Here is a 21,728-nt window from a genome sequence, read left to right as displayed (position 1 = left end):
GTCAGAGGTCTCATACCTCTCGACTCGGGCATGAGTCTGAAATACCAATTTCAGCTCTTGGAACATCTTATATGCTCCGTGGAGTTCAACACGGTTTTTGAAGTCCTGGTTCTAAGCTGTAAAGCATGGCGCACTAAACTATCAAGTAGTCATCATACCGAGCTTGCCAAACGTTCATTACGTCTGCATCTGCTCCTGCAATAGGTCCGTCACCTAGCGGTGCATCAAGGACATAGTTCTTCTATGCAGCAATGAGGATAATCCTCATATCACGGACCCAGTCCGCATCATTGCTACTATCATCTTTCAACTTATTTTTCTCTAGGAACATATCAAAAATAAAACAGGGGAGCTATACGCGAGCTAATGATCTACAACATAGATATGCAAAAACTACCAGGACTAAGTTCATGATAAATTAAAGTTCAATTAATCATATTACTTAATAACTCCCACTTAGATAGACATCCCTCTAGTCATCTAAGTGATCACGTGATCCATATGAACATCATTATGTTGATCATACCTTCTATATGATTCACGCTCGACCTTTCGGTCTCAGTGTTCCGAGGCCATATCTGCATATGCTAGGTTCGTCAAGTTTAACCCGAGTATTCCACGTGTGCAAAACTTTCTTGCACCCGTTGTATGTGAACATAGAGCTTATCACACCCGATCATCACGTGGTGTCTCGGCATGACGAACTGTCGCAATGGTGCATACTCAGGGAGAACACTTATACTTTGAAATTTAGTGAGGGATCATCTTATAATGCTACCACCGTACTAAGCAAAATAAGATGCATAAAAGATAAACATCATATGCAATCAAAATAAGTGATATGATATGGCCATCATCATCTTGTGCCTTCGATCTCCATCTCCAAAGAACCGTCATGATCACCATCGTCACCGGCTTGACACCTTGATCTCCATCGTAGCATCATTGTCGTCTCATCAACTATTGCTTCCACGACTATCGCTACCGCTTAGTGATAAAGTAAAGCAATTACATGGCGATTGCAATTCATACAATAAACGACAACCATATGGCTCCTGCCAGTTGCTGATAACTGTGTTACAAAACATGATCATCTCATACAACAAATTATATATCATCATGTCTTGACCATATCACATCACAACATGCCCTGCAAAAACAAGTTAGACGTCCTCTACTTTGTTGTTGCAAGTTTTACGTGGCTGCTACGGGCTTAGCAAGAACCGCTCTTACCTACGCATCAAAAACCACAACGCGATATAGTGATTGCTTTTTGATCTTCAGAAAGAACCCTGTTCATTGAATCTGATTCAACTAAAGTTGGAGAAACTGACACCCGCCAACCACCTGTGTGCAAAGTTCATTGGTAGGACCAGTCTCATGAACGCGGTCATGTAATGTCGGTCCGGGCCGCTTCATCCAACAATACTGCCGAATCAAGAAAGAACTAGTGACGGTAAGCAATATGTATATACCCATGCCCACAACTCCTTTGTGTTCTACTCGTGCATATAACATCTACGCATAGACCTGCTCCGATGCCACTGTTGGGGAACGTAGTATTTCAAAAAAAATCCTATGATCATGCAAAATCTATCTAGGAGAAGCATAGCAATGAGTGGGGAGAGTGTGTCTGCGTACCCTTGTAGACCGAAAGCGGAAGCATTTAGTAACGCGGTTGATGTTGTCGAACGTCTTTGCGATCCAACCGATCCAAGTACCAAACGCACGACACCTCCGCAATCTGCACACGTTTAGCTCGGTGACGTCCCTTGAACTCTTGATCCAGTTGAGGCTGAGGGAGAGTTTTTTCAGTATGACGGTGTGGTGACGGTGATGATGAAGTTACCGACGTAGGGCTTTGCCTCAGCACTACGACAATATGACCGAGGTGGGAAACTGTGGAGGGGGCACCGCACACGGCTAAGACCAATCTTGGAGTGCCTTTGGGGTGCCCCCTGCCCAAGTATATAAAGGATGGGGGAAGAGGAGGCCGGCCTAGGAGGGGCGCGTCTATAGGGGGCGTCCAACTAGGATTCCCAATCCTAGTTGGAGTCCCCTTCCTTTTCCAAGAGGGGAGAGAGGGAAGGAGTAGGAGAGGGAGAAGGAAAGAGAGGGGGGCGCTGCCCCCTCCCTAGTCCAATTCGGACTTTCCATGGGGGGGGCATGCGGACACCCCTTGAGGCCCTTCTCTCCTTTCCTGTATGACCCATTAAGATCCACTACTTCCCCCAGCGAATTCCCGTAACTCTCCGGTACTCCGTTAAATATCCGAATCACTCGGAACCTTTCTGATGTCCGAATATAGCCTTCCAATATATCAATATTTACGTCTCGACCATTTCAAGACTCATCGTCATGTCCGTGATCTCATCTGGGACTCCAAACAACCTTCGGTACATCAAATCACATAACTCATAATACAAATCATCATCGAACGTTAAGAGTGCGGACCCTACGGGTTCGAGAACTTTGTAGACATGACCGAGACACATCTCCGGTCAATTACCAATAGCGGAACCTAGATGCTCATATTGGCTCCTACATATTCCCCAAAGATCTTTACCGGTCAAACCACATAACAACATACGTTGTACCCTTTCTCACCGGTATGTTACTTGCCCGAGATTCAATCGTCGGTATCCTCATACCTAGTTCAATCTCGTTACCGGCAAGTCTCTTTACTCGTTCCGTAATGCACCATCCCGTAACTAATTCTTTAGTCACATTCCTTGCAAGGCTTATAGTGATGAGCATTACCGAGAGGGCCCAGAGATACCTTTCCGACAATCGGAGTGACAAATCCTAATTTTGATCTATGCCAACTCAACAAACACCATCGGAGACACCTGTAGAGCATCTTTATAATGACCCAGTTACGTTGTGATGTTTGATAGCACACTAAGTGTTCCTCCGGTATTCGGGAGTTGCATAATCTTGTAGTCATAGGAACATGTATAAGTCATGAAGAAAGCAACAACAACAAACTAAACGATCATAGTGCTAAGCTAACGGATGGGTCTTGTCCATCACATCATTCTCTAATGACGTGATCTCGTTCATAAAATGACAACACATGTCTATGGCTAGGAAACTTAACCATCTTTGATTAACGAGCTAGTCAAGTAGAGGCATACTAGGGACACTCTCTTTGTCTATGTATTCACACATGTATCAAGTTTCTGGTTAATACAATTCTAGCATGAATAATAAACATTTACCATGATATAAGGAAATATTAATAACAACTTTATTATTGCCTCTAGGGCATATTTCCTTCAAGTAAATGTAGATATGATAATTTCGAGAAAGTGGAGGGCAGGGCAGATAAGATGCAGAGTAATGCTAGACAATCAACTATCTCGCGATGCAAGTACAGTAATACCACCACCATCTTGTTGCTCAAATGGATGTATCTAGCACTATTAAGTTCTAACTACATCCAATTGATCAACAATTAATTCAATACAAAGGGAGTACATTACAACAGGTACTTACATGAGTAATCCAAAACTTCATAATCATTGTGTTAATTCTACATCTATCTAAGAGTAAATATAGATCTTATAATTTTAGGCAAATTAGGATAAAGAAGCGAACATTTACAGTGATGCTACATAATCAAACAACAATGAGTGTAAGTATGCTGACAAAGGGCAAGAGGTACTGACAAGAGCAATGCAGAGCCTAGTATTGTTGTGAGATCCTATGATCCTTTGAGCAAGGAGATTCATCTGAAATTAGTTTCATACAAGAGAGAAGGTAAGGCACATGCAGAAATTTAGGAGTTCAAATTTTGAATTGATATCATAGACAGTACCTGACGCTGGGCTCTCAGCAGTTTTAATAGGGGTTTGGCCAGTGGAGTAGGGGTAAAGTGTGGTACAGTTGCACCTATGTTTTCTGTGGCTGCTGATCTATCTGATTTAACAGGTATCACTACCTTTTCCAAATACCTAGTTTGTACTCCTTGAGGATCTGCACTCACCCTCTTCCTTTTGGACATCTATTACGAAAGAACAACATTTGACTGGAAAAACATAGTATGACGACACATGGAATAGGTACAGAAAATGGATAGGTATGGCATATACTCATATATGATGCTTAAACTAAGCAGATGGTGTAACTGTAACATCCCAAATTTTCAATTTGGAATGTTATACAATAGATCATTTTTGCATAGCATATTTTATTGAATTTTGGTTGCTCCTAGAAAATTCTACGCAACTCAAGGACCCTCGGAGAGAGTTGGGGATTTCGTATTTTCATATTTGAGTTTTCTCAAATTTTGAAAATAGGATCATTTGATTTTATTTATTTTATCTCCAGTTATTTCTATTATAAAAATATGAGAGAGGGAATAAAATGACTTTCCCAAAATAAAGAAATATTGAGGATTTAATAATAAAATCCAATAAGATTTTATTTTGGATTTAATTGCTTTTTTATTTGAAATTAGGAAAAATACGCGTTTTTCAAAATTGCATTTAGGCCCCAAACAAATGTCATCCTGTGCGGCTTGATTTTAGAAGCCGGGGAAATTTACTTCGGGATTTTTGGAGTCGGTTTAGTTTTCCTTTTGTTTGTTTTTCTGTGCGTAATAATTTAAAAAAAAGTCTGAACCGACCTTGGGCCGTGTCCGGCCAGGACTCCGCCGGCCGGAGGCCTTTATAGAGCACGCCACCCGAGCCGAGTCAGCCTAAGCCGCCACCCGCGCCCAAACCCTAACCCTAAGCCGCCCACGCCGCCGCCTGGAGCCGCTGCCGCCGACGAGGTCGACTCCGCCGCCTCCGTCGGTTTTCCTCGAAAAACCGTCCGGTTTATTTCCGTTTTTTTAGTTTTCGTTTTTTAGTAGATCGGTTTTTTTTCCGGTTTAGGTTATTTAGCGAGCGTTCGCTCGTTCGTTCGTTTTAACGAACGTGTTCATCGTTTAGATCCAGATAACGAACGTTCGTTCGTTAATCTGTTCGTCGTTTTTATTTTCTCGGATTTATTCCGCGATTTTTCTGATCGTGATTTTTGATCCGATGTTCGTTCTAGTATAACTTTTCGCTCATTTATCGGAATCAGGTGATTCAAGTGCCCGGAGTTTCGTCTCGAAACCCTCTTTCCCTTTAATCAACTCAAACAAGTTTTTGCCTCTGTAAAATTTGACCTAGATCCAGAATAGTAAATGAAGCTTGTTTCTTTTGCCGTTTGTCTTTCGTTGTTTCGTTCGATTTGATTCTTTTTGCCAACCAGAGTTCTTAAGTTGAACTTTTTGGTTAGATCTCTTATTCGAGTTTTACCTATGCATTAGATGAGTACTTATTGTATGCTTGTTTGTTTGCGATAGAGTACCCGGAGTGCGCCGCTTGCTACTTCGAATCGCTAGGTTTTGCGGATCATCAGCAAGGCAAGTAACACTTTGATCATACTTCCAATTACCCAGTTTTATTGCATTAGATCAATCCTCACACATTGCATGATTAGGATCTAATTAAATTGTGGGTTTGGGAAGTAGATGAGGTAGTACCTATTACCTGTTTTATTATCAAACCTTTGGGAGTTACTTCTATGTTTTCTTATTATGCCATGCTATGCTAGTAGACGTGGATTGGGTGAGTGTATCCATGACAGATGTGAAATTGTTAAATTAATGGTTTATCTAAGGTGGCAACTTAAATACACATCTGGGTGGATTGAGGCACCTGGGTATTCCAGCGATTGCCTGTTTTTCTTTTGGACCGCCACCCAGGCTCAAAGGGATCATGAGATTATTCATACTAGAAACTTCCGTGTGCAGCCACAAGCTACTATGGTCTCTAGCATAGTTGACTAAGTTGTGCGAACTCTTACAGTGGTAGACTAGCAGATGTAGGGGAAAGTAGGTGTAACGGTCTACCCGTTCGTAAGGTGCGAGCGCTTCTGAAAGACTATGTCTCGGTCATCCGTTTCTCAAACACATGAAGTGCGAGAATCCCAACATAGGAGATCGAGTCTTGTGGGGAAAAGTGCGCAAACCTCTACAGAGTGTATAAACTAATCATGGTTAGCCGTGTCCCCGGTTATGGACATCTTGAGTATCTAGTACTTGGATTATCATGTGAATCTCATCATGTTACTCTAAATTAACTTTGTTGGGTTTTTAATGATGATGTTTAATTGGGATTGAGAGGGTGTCTACACTCTCAATGTTTAACAACTACCATGATAGTTAAATAAAAATTTATTCCTTTGCAGTAGGGAAAAATTGGCTTTACGCAAAACTATAACCATAGAGCTTTCCACCAGCCAAATATGCATGTAGTATAGTATTACTCTTTCATTATTCTCTATGTGTTACATTGGCAGCATATTCCATGTGCTGACCCGTTTCAGGCTGCAACGTTCATGTTGCAGACTTTTCAGACGATGAGTAAGGTGCCTTTAGGTCGTGGTTCTATACTCAGTGATGCCGTTGGAGTTGATGGACTCACTTATCTTCCAAGCCTTCCGCTGTTATCGTTATTAGATGGCCTTAAGCCATATTTATTGTAATAGTTCTCTTTTGAGACACTCGATGTAATAAGTGTGTGATTGCTACTCTGTTATAATTCCTTCAAGTACTATGTGGTGTCAGCATTACTGATCCAGGGATGACACCGGAGCACAGAGATTGGACCGTTTGAGGTCTGGTCGCTATAGTAACAAGGTAGAAGTAATGCAAGAGGTCAGATGCAAAATATGTGCGACCAATACAACCTTGCCAAGTTGGAGCAAGCACCTTGATGGGTGAATAAGATAGGCCGTCCTCCACCATGCCAAGTTTGTTAGCCAGTGGATTGTTCCGCAATATTCCTCTCATGCGCCCATTCTCATATTCATTTTTATAATGTTTATTACCTGACATGCATGAAAACATAAAAACAAGTGAGACTATCTTTGTAATGCAGAAGTGATTCTAATCCAATACTGCCTCCCTGTCAACCCCTTTGTGCTATCTCAGCAATTCTTCTGAGAGATGCCATGCATGCTGTAATTTGGTGTGTGCATTAATATAATGTGGCCTACTACTCAAAATATGAGAGCTCCAGAAGTGATGATACTTCGCAGATGACAGCTTCAACATATAGTAAAGAAGAACAAGTCGACCTGACCTGATAGATTCAAAATATACTAAGGGAGAACAACTCGACCGCAAATATCTCTGCTACTCTTCCCAACAAGGAACATGCTTATTAAATAAGAGAAGAGGATCATCTTAAAGAAGAGCAGAGGAGCAAGCACATTGAAGATATTACAAGTCTTTCTATACAATGTCGGTTGGCCACCCATGATGAACCAGAGTGCATAGAGAAATACTATTCCTTTCGGTCTCTCCATATGTGGCTCACATGCATTTCGAAACTAAAGTAGGAACATTTAGCTGACCAATTAAACATCTCTCAGTTTTACTAATATTAGCGTAATATCATATTCGAATTTGTACAACTAAGCTTGTTTAGCTCGATGGGTGGAGCAGTGCTATTACGGCACGAACCACGTAGGCTGATCGTGGTCATCATAAGATGGGAAACCATAAGCATGATGAGTATAGTGTTGACCGTGGTAGTGGGATGGCAGATCTGAAGCTGCAAACCGCGCAAAGGGTAGTTAACAACCGATGTTTTCTTTGAAATAACAACTAAGATTTGGTATGGACAAGAAAGTACAGTCAACAAGTGACAAAGAAATGCAATTCTGCTGTCTCTCTATATGCCGCGACATGCATTTGGAAACTCAAGTGGGACCTTTAGCTAACCAATTAAATGTGTTTGTTAACTAATATCAATATCATATCACAATCATATTTGAACAAGTAAGCTTTGGAATTTTGAGTGTTGTGTTGTTTAGCTTGAAGGGTGGAGTAATGCTAGTACGACAGAAAGCACCTACACAGATCATAGTAGAGTAGATAAAAGGGGAAAACCCTAAGCATCAAGAGTAAAATCAGGAAAGTGGAACTAGCTGGACCAGTGGGTGGCGCACATGCTTTTCGAAATGAATATAGGAACATTAGGTGACCAATTAAACGTTCTCTGTTTTAGTGATATGAGCATCATATCAGATTCGTATTTCAACACCTAAGATTTGGAATTATGAGTGGCATGTTGTTTCGCTTCATGGGTTGAGGTCTTGAGGAGCAGTGCTAGCACGACACGAAGCACCTACGATGATGGTAGTGAATATAAAGGGGAAAACCATAAGCTTTACGAGTATAGTGACCATGCCATGGCGGATCTGAAGGTGCAAACCGAACAAAGCTACTTCGCAACCAATGTTTGCTTTCAACTAGCCACTGCGATTTGGCACAGACAAGCAAAGTACAATAACAATTTACGATCAATTTTCGGGTGAGATCAATAACTTAAGCACATATGGAAGAGTACCACCTCTCTTGCGACACCGTGTAGGCCCCTGCTGATACATTGAGGGTGTTGCGGGTGCGATGGCTGTCGGCAGCGGGGAAGAATACTTTAGACGGCAGACGGCTAGGTCAGAGGATAAATCGTATTATCGTGGACGAGGCAGTCGTAGGGGCGACAACGGCAAGGTGGACGATAGCGCCGATGAAGCGAGAGGACACGATGAAAGGATTCTGGTCCGGCGCCGTGGATGAGAGATGTCCATCTCTTGCAGTGGACGACAGGGTAGTGGCAGGGGCTCCAGCAAGGTGGAGGATGGGGTGGCGGACGGAGGAGGCTGGCCGCAGTGGGGAGGTTGTCGTGGCGCCGACGGTGTATGAATGGGGAAATGGAGGGGGGATCTCAAACTTATGGACGCGCTTGTCTGAAATGTGGGAAAGTTATGAACTTATCCCCTGTTTAAAATTTCGGACATCACGTCGGTTTGGGATAGGACGGTAATATCGCATCTCCCAAATATTTGTCGATAACGATTTCAGGCGAGGAGATGGTGTTTTGCCACCCACGGTTGGCGCCCACGGTGTATGAACGGGGTTGACAAGTAGGGCGGTTGTGTCATGTCTGAGGGAAGTTACACATCTGCCCCTATTTAAAATATTTTCCTACATCAATTTCGGACGAGGAGAGTTTGTTTTTCCACCCACCGTGTATGAATGGGGAAATGGAGGGAGAGACACATGTCTTTCAGATGATTTTGAATAAAATGTGTTTTGCCGCCCACGTTTGGCGCCCATCGTGTCTGAATGGGCTCAGAGGCAGTCGTGTCACGTATGATTGAAGTTACTAGTCTACCCCTATCGACAGCAGTGTAAATCCGATCGATAAGGATGTCAAGTGTCAGGGGTAGACAGTAATTTCCATCTCGCAAACACTTGCTTCAGGCAGCCCACAAATGATAGTGGGTGTTTAGCCGCTTCGTTCAAAACTTGGGAGAATTAGCATTCACGTTTGCCCTGGGCCCTGGCAACTAAATTTAAATCCAATTTGTATTCGATTACGAATATCCACGGATAATTCTACGTTTTGTTATTTATTTCTTCAAAACCACAACAAAGATTTATTCCACCTTTATATATGATTATGATTTAGAAATGACATGATCTTCGAATTCAGTAGGTTAGATACACTTTGAGTCAAACAATTATTTCATCCAATACAATATGCTCACACAAAAAACAGCTCACCTTATGTCAATATACAAGTACTGAGGATTACCTCGCCTAAAAAATTCGGATCATTACAACACATGGACAACATAGGGGGTCTTACAACATAATCCATTCAGATACATGACACAACATGCAAGTACAATAATCTAATGACAATTTGAACTGGTATCTAAAGAAGAACTGGGATTACCCTGGGCTTCAGACAACAGAAATAGCAGGACCTCCTCCGTCTTCAAATGCAACATTCTTATTGCCTCCAATTCTTGTGTTGCTTGCATAATGTGTGCCGCTAATTGCATAATTTCCATCCTCAAGATCAAGATTACCTCATTCATGGCAGCCACACCATCTCTTTCTGCCTCTAGTAGAGCCTCAAGAACTATAATATCTGTGCTCAGACTGCTCTCCGGCGGTGTTGCCTCTGAACTGCTACCTTCTGGTAACATGGATGGCGCACTGCTTCCACAAATAGATTCTGGGGTTGTACATTGTGTCCTAGTGTGAACGACATCCTGAAAGATTTCCGCTGGACATAAGTAAGAGATAGTTATCGCATGATCCAGGCAGTAAGCTTACATGGTAAACAACATATGAATTATTGCCGAGCATGGCAAGCTATATTTAAATGGTTCGAAGAAGCATCAGCTAAAAAGAAATTAAAATGGTAAGATGAAACTAGGGATATAAGTGGCAAATAAATGACATACGCCAGTCCCATCTAGTTAGTTTTTGCTAGCTCCCTAGTTCATTTTCCTCAAAAAACAAAAACTCTTTTGAACTATCATACCACTAGTGGACTTCAATCGGGATTAAACATGACCCGGTTGACATCCCTAGTTGAAAGGGAGTGTACCACCACTATATTTAAATTGCCAATGCATCTAAGTAGTTGAAATAATCTGAGAAAGCACTTAACAATGTGGCCTCATATAAACTACGAAGACAGTCTTGCGATGAAGTTCAGAGGAAAAGTTAAGGACTCAAATGAACTAGGCATTGATAACCCACAAGTATAGGGGATCATTTGTAGCCTTTTTTGATAAATAAGAGTGTCGAACCCAATGAGGTGCTAAAGGTAGAACAAATATTCCCTCAAGTTCTATCGACCACCGATACAACTCTACGCACACTTGACGTTTGCTTTATCGGGAACAGGTATGAAACTATTTTGTAGGTGTGTTGCTAGAACTACTTTGCAAGAATAAAACTAGAAGTACTTTGCAAGATAATAAAAGTTAGGTGTTTAGTAGAAGGGTTTTTGTCAACAAGAAAGTTATTTTTCCCTAGGCAATCGATAACAAGTACCGGTAATCATTCTTGTAATTTTATATGAGGGAGAGGCATGAGCTAACATACTTTCTCTACTTGGATCATATGCACTTATGATTGGAACTCTAGCAAGAATCCGCAACTACTAAAGATCATTAAGGTCATGAAACCCAACCATAGCATTAGGTATCAAGTCCTCTTTACTCCCATACGCCATAACCCACCTATCCACGTTTAGGCTGCTGTCACCCCGCAACACTGACAATAAGCAAACCATGAACATATTGCAACACCCTACAACAAGGTCCCCTCACGTTTGCATGAGAACGGAGGGCACCGTAGGACAAAACCATAAATAAAATATACAATCATACCAACCAAGATCACGATTAACCCACAGGACAAAACGGATCTACTCAAACATCATAGGATAACCATAGATCATTGGGAAATAATATATGGAGTTGAGAACCATGTTTAAGTAGAGATTACAACGGGGATAAGAGGTGTTACACTGCTGCATAGAGGGGGAGAGAGTTGGTGTTGACGGTAGCAAGATTTTTGATGTAGATTGTCGTCCCGATCGTTGCCCCGGTGGCACTCCGGCGCCACCGGAAGTGAGGGGGAGAGAGCCCCCCTCCTCCTTCTTCTTCCTTGGCTTCCCCCTAGATGGAAGGAGAGTTCCCCCTATGGTCCTTGGTCTCCATGGCGGTGGAGGGGTGGGAGCCCCTCCAAGATTGGATCTCCCTCTCTGCTCTCTTCTGTTTCACGTTCCCCAGATCTGGCCGAAAACCGTTTCTTATATTCCCGGAGATCCGTAACTCCGATTGCGCTGAGATTTTAACACGATTGTTTCCGGATATAAGCTTCCTTGCACCCGAAGTAGAGGTCTAACCGATGTACGAGGTGAGAACAACCTACCACGGCACGCCTGGCTCCTCTAGTGCGCCCTGGTGGGTTGTGCCCACCACGTGCCTCCGTTTGTGGTGATTCCAATTCCCAGAAATCACATATATTCCAAAATAATTCTCCGTGAAATTTTATTGCATTTGGACTTCGTTTGATATGGATACTCTGCGATACAAAAAACATGCAGAAAACATGAACTTGCACTTGGCACTGGATCAATAGGTTAGTCCCATAAATCATATAAAAAGTTTCCAAAAGTATGTAAAATTTGTATAATATTAGCCTGAAACAATAAAAAATTATAGATACGACGGAGATGTATCAGCATCCCCAAGCTTAATTCCTGCTCGTCCTGGAGCAGGTAAATGATAAAAAAAGATAATTTTTGATGTGGAATGCTACCTAGCATAAACTTGATCATATATCTAATCATGTCATGAATATTAAGACATAAGTGATTCAAAGCAATAGTCTATAATTTGACATAAAGACATCAATAATCAGGCATCCCAACAAACAATCATGTCTTTCAAAATATCAACGCTAAAGAAAGCTATCCCTACAAAATCATATAGTCTTGTCATGCTCTGTCTTCTTAACACAAAGTATTTATCATGCACAACCTCGATGACAAGCCGAGCAATTGGTTCATACTTTTTAACGTGCTTCAGCTTTTTCAACCCTCATGCAATACATGAGCGCAAGCCATGGATATAGCACTATGGGTGGAATAGAGTATGTTGATAGGGGTAAATATAGAGAAGACAAAAAGTAAGAAAGTCTCACATCGACGCGGCTAACCAATGGGCTATGGAGATGCCCATCGATCAATATCAATGCAGGAGTAGGGATTGCCATGCAACGAATGCACTAAGAGCTATAAGTGTACGAAAGCTCATTATGAAAACTAAGTGGGTGTGCATCTAATCCTATAATGAAAAATTCCCACTAGTATATGAAAGTGACAACATAGGAGACTCTCCAAATGAAAAACATGGTGCTACTTTGAAGCACAAGTGTGGTAAGGGATACTAACAATGCCCCTTCTCTTTTTTTATTTTTCTTTCTTTCTTTTCTTTTTTTTCTTTTTTTCTTTTTATATATATTTTCTCTTATTGTCTGGAGTCTCATCCTGACTTGTGGGGGAATCATAGTCTCCATCATCCTTTCCTCACTGGGGCACTGCTCTAAAAATGATTAATGATGATCATCACACTTCTATTTACTTATAACTCAAAAGAAATTAAAAATTACAACTCGATACCTATGACAAAGTATGACTCTATATGAATGCCTCTGGCATGTACCAGGATGTGCAATGATCTAGCGTAACATGTATGAAAAATGATGAACGGTGGCTGAGCCACAACTACTATGGCAGCTATATGATCATGCAAAGCAATATGACAATGAATGCTCAAGTCATCAAACGGAAGTGGTGGAAGTTGCATGGCAATATATCTCAGAATGGCCATGGAAAAGCCATAATAGGTAGGTATGGTGGCTGTTTTGAGGAAGATATAATAAGGCTTATGTGTGATAGAGCATATCATATCACAGGGTTTGGATGCACCTACGAAGTCTGCACCGACTCTCGAGGTGAGAAAGGGAAATGCACGGTACCATAGAGGCTAGCAAATTGCAGAAAGGTAAGAGTGCGTATAATCGATGGACTCACATTAGTCATAAAGAACTCATATACTTATTGCAAAAGTTTATTAGCCCTCGAAGCAAAGTACTATTACGCATGTCCCTAGGGGGATAGATTGGTAGGAGAAGACCTCGCTCGTTCCCGACCTCCACTCATAAGGTAGACAATCAACAATAAATCATGCTCCAACATCATAGCATAACGAGAGACTATATGTTCATGCTTCGGGAATCACAAACCTTAACACCAATATTCTTACTAAACACAACCGTTTACTAGTACCTCCCACATATTCCATGTCTATATCGCAAAACTATTGCAAGGAATCAAACATATCATATTCAGTGATCCATAAGTTTTATGTAGGATTTTATGACTAACCATGCAATTGACCAATTCCTTTTGACTCTCTAAATAGATATAAGTGAAGCATGAGAGCTTAATTCTTTCTACAAAAGACCATGCTCTAATAAATATAAGTGAAGCAAAAGAGCATTCTTCAAATAATGGTTTTCTATGTGAAGAGAAATAGGCAATCCATACTTCAAATGATACAAGTGAAGCACATGAAGCATTCTATAAAGCCACACTCAAAAGATATAACTGAACTGCAATGAGCTTTCTATAAATCAACCATGGACTATATCATACCATCATGGTGCATAAAATAAAAATGAAAACTAAATGCAAAAGACGCTCCAAGGTTTGCACATATCACGTGAACGAAACGAATCCGAAAACATATCGATACTTGTTGAAGAAAGATGGGATGCCTTCCAGGGCATCCCCAAGCTTAGACGCTTGAGTCTCCTTGAATATTTACTTGGGGTGCCTTGGAATCCCCAAGCTTGAGCTCTTGCCTCTCCTCCTTCTTCTCACATCGAGACCTCCTCGATCTTCGAACTTCATCCACACAAAACAGAACCGAACTTTTAGTGGCGGGGTTAGTGAATATGGCAATGAAATCCCATCATGTATTATTGTAACATTATTGTATAATTATAAACAACCATTAACCATTGTATTATATCACAATTCTATGGCCCCAGGTCAAGGAGGCTTCAACAAGAATTCAAACATAGGCAAATAATGATGCTATAACAACAATCTATGAAAACAGGACAATCTGTAAAGATCCAAACATCCACCATACTTATGTAACTCAAAAAATTCTGAAACATTATGACAAAATAAAATTTGTGCATAGAAAGACAGTGCAAAAAGTTTCAGAACCATTCGACATTCCAGTAAAATATGTAAAATCCAGCACTACAGCCAAAGTTTCGATTTTGCACCGCACAAACCAACAAGCAATCTAATCATCCTAAAGGCAAATCTTGGCACATTATTTTTATAATACAATGGAATTGTACAAGGGGATAATTATTTTTGTGAGAATCTTCATGAAAAATTCTACATTGTTTCCATGAGCATGAACACAAGTGTTCAAGGTCGACCCTCACTTCTCCAATGCATAACTTCCAATCGCTTCTTTTTTGTGAAAAAGTTTTTAAATTCCCCTCTATATTTTTTTGTTTTTAAACTTTATAAAAGCACTCAACATAATAAAATTACTCTCTAAAACTTCCGGGTTGTCTCCCTGGCAGAGCTTTCTTTAAAGCCATTAAGCTAGGCATAAAGTGCTCAAGTAATGAATCCACCCGGATCCCAAGGTATATCAAAGCCAATTTTAGTTAACAATGATTTGGCATTTAGTAGTGAGCACAAAGAAACATATATCATGCAATGACGAAGTCTAACTCTCTTCCTATGCATCGGCATGTCATATAAGAACAATTCAGGCACATCAAGTAAAGGCCAATACATACCATAAGCAGTTTCTTGCAATTTTATCGTGTTGGAAACATAGAGAGGTGGAGATATAGTTCCTCTCTCATAATAATTGCAAGTAGGATCAGCAAGCACATGCATATTATATTCATAAAAATTATCACGTGCAATGTTAAAAGGCAACCCATCAATATAATCCTTAATAAGTGCAAACTTCTCTGATATAGTGTAGTTGGGAGAATTCAAAAAGATAATAGGACTATCATGTGTGGGTGCAATAGCAACAATTTCATGTTTAACATAAGGAACAATAGCAAGTTCATCTCCATAAGCATCATTCATATTGGCATCTTGCCGACAAACATAGCAAGCATCAAGTTCATCAAAAAGGGATATTTCAAAAGAATCAAATGGGTCATAGCATTCATCCTTCGGTAAGCATGAAGGGAAATTAAGTAATGTATTAGTTGAAGAGTTACTCTCATTACAAGGTGGGCACGGGTAGCTAATCTGTTCTTCCTCCGTTTCTTCTTCACTCTCCTCCTCATCTTTTTCATCCAATGAGCTCATAGTTTCATCAATTTCTTCTTCCATAGACTCCTACAAAATATTAGTCTCTTCTTGGACAGTGGATGAGTCCTCAATATATAGTTTAACATAGGCACTAGAAGCATAATTATCATAACAATATTTAAGTATGGCAAAAAAATTTAGATTTGTAAAGAGTAGCATCATACTTTTCAATCAAAGAAGCAATTTCAGAAGCACCCTTAAAAGCAACAAATTCTTAAATTTGTTCGATATCAAAGTAATTATAAACACCTTTGGCATAAGAAGATACGATCCCATTATCAATAAACTCACATTGGTAGGGAAGGTGTTTCTTAGGGTCTTCAGAACAACAAGTAACATCATATAATTCACATAAATTCCAAGCATATCATTGCATAGTATTAATTTTATGTTGTAAAAGTTTCCCTTTCTCAGATAAACGATGTTGCACAAAACAAGCATGCTCATCTAATGATTTTCCCTCAACTAAGCTAGTTGGGTTTTCAGCACAAGCACAATGGATCGAGGATGATCCAAGTAGAAAGCTTCAGTAGTATGATATATTTTGGGTGGTTCTTCAACCATTGGTTTAGTAGGTACAACTAATTTTTTTGGTATTTTGCATTTCCTACCCATAACTAAAGATAGAAAACAAGAGCACAAACTAAATAGTACTTAGTGATAAAGCAAACAAGCACACACGAGAATAATCACCCCACGCTATTGCTCCCCGGCAACGGTGCCAGAAAAAGGCCTTGATAACCCACAAGTATAGGGGATCATTTGTAGCCTTTTTTGATAAATAAGAGTGTCGAACCCAACGAGGAGCTAAAGGTAGAAAAAATATTCCCTCAAGTTCTATCGACCACCGATACAACTCTACGTACACTTGACATTTGCTTTATCGGAAACAAGTATGAAACTATTTGGTAGGTGTGATGCTAGAACTACTTTGCAAGAATAAAACTAGAAGTACTTTGCAAGATAATAAAAGTTAAGGTGTTTAGTAGACGGGTTTTTGTCAACAAGAAAGTTATTTGTCCCTAGGCAATCGATAACAAGTACCGGTAATCATTCTTGTAATTTTGTATGAGGGAGAGGCATGAGCTAACATACTTACTCTACTTGGATCATATGCACTTATGATTGGAACTCTAGCAAGCATCCGCAACTACTAAATATCATTAAGGTCGTGAAACCCAACCATAGCATTAAGTATCAAGTCCTCTTTACTCCCATACGCCATAACCCACCTATCCACGTTTAGGCTGCTGTCACCCCCGCAACACTGATAATAAGCAAACCATGAACATATTGCAACACCCTATAGCAAGGGCCCATCACGTTTGCGCGAGAATAGAGGGCACCGTAGGACAACACCATAAATAAAATATACAATCATACCAACCAAGCTCACGATCAACCCACTGGACAAAACGGATCTACTCAAACATCATAGGGTAACCATAGATCATTGGGAAATAATATATGGAGTTGAGCACCATGTTTAAGTAGAGATTACAGTAGGGAGAAGAGGTGTTACACCGCTGCATAGAGGGGGGAGAGTTGGTGTTGATGGTAGCAAGATTGTTGAGGTAGATCGTCGTCCCGATCGTTGCTCCAGTGGTACTCCGGCGCCACGGGAAGCGAGGGGGAGAGAGCCCCCCTCCTTCTTCCTCATTGGCCTCCCCCCTAGATGGGAGGAGAGTTCTGATATGTCTCCAACATATCTATAATTTTTGATTGTTCCATGCTATTATATTATCTGTCTTGGATGTTTAATGGGCTTTAATATGCTCTTTTATATTATTTTTGAGACTAACCTATTAACCAAAGGCCCAGTGCCAGTTTCTGTTTTTTTTGCCTATTTCAGTGTTTCTTAGAAAAAGGAATATCAAACGGAATCCAAACAGAATGAAACCTTCGCGAGGATCTTTCTTGGAACAAACGCAAACCAGGAGACTAGGAGTGGAAGTCTGGAACTCCACGAAACATCCATGAGATAGGAGGGCGCGCCCAGGGGGGTTGGCACGCCCCCACCCTCGTGGGCCCCACGGAGCTCCAACGACGTACTTCTTTCGCCTATATATACTCATACCCTAAAAACATCAGAGGGAGCCACGAAACCACTTTTCCACTGCCGCAACCTTCTGTACCCGTGAGATCCCATCTGGGCCTTTTCCGGTGATCTGCCAAAGGGGGATTCCATCACGGAGGGCTTCTACGTCAACACCATAGCCTCTCCGATGATGTGTGAGTAGTTTACCACAGATCTTCGGGTCCATATTTATTATCTAGATGGCTTCTTCTCTCTCTTTGGTTCTCAGTACAAAGTTCTCCTTGATGTTCTTGGAGATCTATTCGATGTAATACTTTTTGCGGTGTGTTTTCCGAGATCCGATGAATTGTGGATTTATGATCAAGTTTATCTATGAATAATGTTTGGTTCTTCTCTAAATTCTTATATGCATGATTTGATATCTTTGCAAGTCTCTTCGAATTATCGGTTTAGTTTGGCCTACTGGATTGATCTTTCTTGCAATGGGAGAAGTGCTTAGCTTTGGGTTCAATCTTGCGGTGTCCTTTCCCAGTGACAGTAGGGACAGCAAGGCACGCATTGTATTGTTGCCTTCGTGGATAAAAAGATGGGGTTTATATCATATTGCTTGAGTTTATCCCTCTACAACATGTCATCTTTCTTAAAGCGTTACTCTGTTCTTATGAACTTAATACTCTAGATGCATGCAGGATAGCGGTCGATGTGTGGAGTAATAGTAGTAGGTGCAGAATTGTTTCGGTCTACTTAACACGGACGTAATGCCTATGTTCATAATCATTGCCTAGATATTCTCATAATTAGGCACTCTTCTATCAATTGCTCGGCAGTAATTTGTTCACCCACCGTAATACATGCTATCTTGAGAGAAGCCACCAGTGAAACCTATGGCCCTCGGGTCTCTTTCTTATTATATTGCATCTCTTTTATTATTGCATCTTGTTTACTATTTTGCAATGTTTACTTTACAATCTATACAACAAAAATACCAAAAATATTTATCTTACTATCTTTATCAGATCTCACTTTTGCAAGTGACTGTGAATGGATTGAGAACCCCTTTATCGTGTTGGTTGCGAGGTTCTTGATTGTTTGTGCAGGTACTAGGTGACTTGCGTGTTATCTCCTACTGGATTGATACCTTGGTTCTCAAAAACTGAGGGAAATACTTATGCTACTTTGCTGCATCACCCTTTCCTCTTTAAGGGAAAACCAACGCATGCTCAAGAGGTAGCAAGAAGGATTTCTGGCGCCATTGCCGGGGAGATCTACGCTCAAGTCAAGACATACCAAGTAGCCATCATAAACTCTTCTCCCTCGCATTACATTATTTGCCATTTGCCTCTCGTTTTCCGCTCCCCCACTTCACCTTTGCCTTTCTCTTTTCCCCTCTTCCGTTCGTCCTTCTGTTTGCTCGTGTTACCATGTACCTTCTATTTGCTTGCATCTTTGCTTGCTAAAAATCTATTGTTATGGATCCTCATCCACTTGCTAATCTATTTAACAGACCCAATTATGATGAACCTATTTCTAGTGAGTTGAGTGCACTAGATTATTTTTATGAGGTTTTGCTTGAAATTCATGAATCTAAAAAGTGTGATGAATTACTTTATGAAGCGATTCACGATAGATCTTTGAATAAAAGGCATGATTGGAATGATTTTATTATAAATTCTATTGATGTAAATTGTGCTAATAATATGCAAAACCCTAATCTTGGGGATGCTAGTTTTTCTATGTCCTCTACTTGTTGCAATGATCATGATTGGGGTGAGAGTGCTTCTTATGATCTTGAAAATTTATTTAAGCCCCATGATGAATATGAGTTTGATAATAATGTTTGCAATAATATTGAAAGTGGGTTTGGAAGAGTGTCTACTTTAGATCCCACATATTTGGATAATGTTCAATGTTATGAAGTTTTTGATAAAAGTGGGCACGGAGAGGTCATGCCTTTATTTTATGATAATCCCACTATTTTGGAAGAGTGTCAACTTTGCATGCATGTGGATCATGAAGAGAAAATTTTATGTGATATTTATATTGTTGAATTTGATTATGATCCTACACGTAATTATTATGAGAGAGGAAAATATGGTTGTAGAAGTTTTCGTGTCACTAAATTACCTCTCGTTATGTTGAGTTTGCTATTGTTTCTTTCTCATTCCTTGCATATGGTAGTTTTTGCTTGTCTTGACAATTTGTTCGCTTATAAAATTCCTATTCATAGGAAGCATGTTAGACTTAGATGTGATTTTCATATGCTTCATGATGCTCCCTTCGTGTTTCAATTGCTATCTTTCATGTGAGCATCATTAAAATTATAGATGCCTAGCTAGGGGCGTTAAATGATAGCGCTTGTTGGGAGGCAAACCAATTTTATTTTTGTTCTTTGCTTTTTGTTCCTGTTTAGTAATAAATAATTTATCTAGCCTCTCTTATGACTGTGTTTTTTATGTTTTAATTAGTGTTTGTGCCAAGTAAAGCCTTTAGGATCTTCTTGGGTGATTGTTGTTTGATCTTGTTGATAAAAACAGAAAGTATGCACTCACAAAAATAATTTTCATTTTTTACAAGAGGGTGATAAAATACCAATTCCAACTGCAGTAGATCATTATACAAATTTTTCTGGTCGTCCTAATTTTTCAGAATTTTTGGAGTTACAGAAGTATTTGAAACCTCCAGATTGCTACGGACTGTTCTGTTTTGACAGATTCCGTTTTTTCGTGTGTTGTTTGCTTATTTTGATGAATCTATGGGTAGTATCGGGGTATGAACCATAGAGAAGTTGGAATACAGTAGGTTTGGCACCAATATAAATAAAGAATGAGTTAATTATAGTACATTAAAGTGGTGGTTTGCTTTCTTATACTAACGAAGCTCATGAGATTTTCTGTTGAGTTTTGTGTTGTGAAGTTTTCATGTTTTTGGGTAAAGATTTGATGGATTTTGGAACAATGAGTGGCATGTCACGCCCCGAGACCGTTGTGCCAGGTGTATTCCAGTTATTCACTGTTGTTGCCTTGTCATTTGCTTGTGTGTTGCATCTTGTCATGTCATCATGTGCATTGCATCTTCATGTTTTCAAACTTGCATCCGTGCGGGTTCCCCAGTTCCGTCCGTTGCCCGTTCTGAGCCCAAACACACTTGCACGCGCCCGTGGCATGTCCGATATTTTATTTTATAAGTGGTGGGAAAAATGTTCTCGGAATGGGATGAAAGTTGGCGTGTGGTCTTATTATAGTGTAGATAGACCGCCTGTCAAGTTTCATCGTAGTCGGAGTCCGTTTGACGCCCCAACGATACCTAAAGCGGCAGTATAGCCGGTCTATCGTCGGACGTTTTCGGTCTCCGGAAATAGTCACCAGGCCTCTCTCTCTTCTCTTCTCTCAGCTCGAGACCGTCTACACAGTCCACTCACCGCTAGCCCCCAACCTAACCTCTCTCGTCAGCCCGCGGCCCTCCTTGCGCGCGCGTCCGAAGACTGTCCCGCACCCGACCCGGACAGTCGTCACTGTTGGGTCCGGATCATCCCCAAACGTCTACAAAACATCTCTGTTTTATTGTTTGGACTCCCTATCTATTTTTTTCCGGCCGTTTGATTATGATCGAAGGGATGGATTTACCCCTAACCAAACCCACTCGCTATATATATTAGCCTAACCTAGACCAAATCCCTAATTCCTAGGGATCCATCCCACCGCCGCCACTGACTTCCTCGGATTCCACGCCGAACCAATCCCTGCATCCTTCCCGATCCAAACCTCCAGCCAACGGAAGCCTCATCCTTCCTTCGATCCAACCAGCCGCAGGATCGGAGCAGGAGCCCTCGCGCCTGAGCCTCGCCGACCCTGCAGGCCGACCCTATTGCCGCTCCTCCCGTGTTCTTTTCCTTCTCCTTC

The sequence above is a fragment of the Triticum urartu genome, chromosome 5A (genome assembly GCF_056163025.1).
Source record: "Triticum urartu cultivar PI428250 chromosome 5A, HENAU_Tu73, whole genome shotgun sequence".
Taxonomy (NCBI): Eukaryota; Viridiplantae; Streptophyta; class Magnoliopsida; order Poales; family Poaceae; genus Triticum; species Triticum urartu.
This window is presented reverse-complemented; position numbering follows the sequence as displayed.